Source organism: Leptonychotes weddellii, chromosome 1 (assembly GCF_054177405.1).
Source record: "Leptonychotes weddellii isolate Sample4059 chromosome 1, ASM5417740v2, whole genome shotgun sequence".
Taxonomy (NCBI): domain Eukaryota; kingdom Metazoa; phylum Chordata; class Mammalia; order Carnivora; family Phocidae; genus Leptonychotes; species Leptonychotes weddellii.
The window spans coordinates 68,573,282-68,574,844 of NC_138369.1; the positions used below are offsets into that span (position 1 = coordinate 68,573,282).

The window sequence follows — 1,563 nt, forward strand, 5'->3', positions numbered from 1 at the left end:
GGGGGGGGGGGGGGCACCGGCGAGGCCCGGGCGAATACCTGAGGGAGGGGCGTCCGCGCAGGTCCCGGGCTCCAGCCCAAGCGCGGGGAGAGAGGGCTGCGGAGACGACGGGGGGGGGGGCCTGGGAGGCCCCGAGGACGGGGTGTCCCCGCAGACCGTCTAGTCACCGAAAGCCGGACCCGCGCACCACGCACCCGGCCGCCCGGCCACGCCTGTCCCCGCCGGGCTCGCGCCCGCCCGGACTCACCCTCAGCGCCGCCACCGCCGCCCGCGGCCGTTCCAGCTCCGGCTCCCGAGGCTGCTGCCCGCGGCTGCGGCTGTGGCCGCCCCTGAGTCCTGGAAAGTGAAGCCACCGCCTCCGTGAGACGCTGCCGCCGCCCGGCCGTCCGCGCGCGCGCCCGCGAGTGCGCGTGCCCGCGTGCCCGCCCGGGAGAGACCGCGAGAGCGCGAACCCCACGTCGGCCGTGCCGCGCCGCGCGCCTCCCTGCACCCCAAGCCTGCTCCGCCCCGCCTCCTCCCGGCGCGTGGCCGCGAGGGGGCGGGGGCGGGCGCGCACACGGGCGGGCTGCCCTGTCGGCCTGGCGAGGGGGCGGGGAGGCGGCGCGGAAAAGTAAAGTGACAGCCGAGTCCCGCGAGTGAGCAGCGGCGGGGGTGGGCGAGGGCCGTCCCACGAAGAAGGGAAAGCAGGGACCAGGAGAGGTTAGGGAAACAGAGGCTGGCGAGGCGACCTGAAGGGAAGGGACGCGGGGACCTTGACGGGCACGCGCATTAAAGGGAAATGCTGGCTGGGGGGTGGGAGTTGCCCTAAGACGAAACTGGGTGCGGCGTTTTACGCCCATCCAGGGCAGCCCTGGACTTCACACTTCTCTCAAAGCGTTCGCAAAGTACGCTACTGGGACTGACCCTGTTGACATACCAGCCAGAACTCGGGCGCATGGTGCCCACATGCACCCAACATGAGAAAACTTCGCACTATCCTGGAAAGTTCGCAAAGGCTAACCCAGACTCCCTACGCTACGCTGCAGCACGAATATCCTTCTGCGTTTTGGTTCGCCCTGGCCTAGAACGTACACGGGTAGCCAGGAGCTCCACGCCATTTAGCCCTGGGATATTGGGGAGAGAGGTGAAAGGAGGAGGAGCTATCAGAGCGAGTAGGAGCTGCATTAATGCCCAGTCAAAGGCAATGGGAACAGTGGCAGTGCTGTGGGTAACTCGAGGGAACATTAGGTTCCCCTATAATCTGCACCCCAAATAATCATTAAAAAACAAAACAAAAACCCCTATGCCTGCTATGCAAACTCAGCTTCTACAAAATTTCCCCCACCTCCACCCCTAGCTCCTCTTACTGATTGCTGTTGCTGCTAGAGCCCTCCTATATACGCGAGCTGTCACTCTATGTGTGACATACCCTAGAGCTGTCACTTTTTGTGGCAAAAGTGTCCAGCCTACAAAGGGCTGAAGATAGCCCCCACAGAGTCCCGCACAATTCAAGCAGCCGAAAGAAATCAGTGCAGTAAGACCCCAGAGGACAGGAGCAAGTCAAGATACATACATATGTCTAGA

General features: G+C 64.4%; 1 protein-coding gene across 2 annotated transcripts in view; it reads right to left on the reverse strand.

The window, feature by feature from the left end:
* Positions 1-405, reverse strand: part of UBE2E2 (ubiquitin conjugating enzyme E2 E2) — a 351,397-nt gene extending 350,992 nt beyond the window's left edge. The window contains exon 1 of one of the 2 annotated variants that reach the window (XM_006735242.3): positions 248-405. The gene's annotated coding sequence lies outside the window, so the exon portion shown is untranslated. Of the gene's footprint in view, positions 1-38; positions 195-247 lie in introns of those variants that run through there. The other variant, XM_081825770.1, reaches the window with a different exon arrangement.
* Between the last annotated feature and the right edge of the window lie 1,158 nt (positions 406-1,563).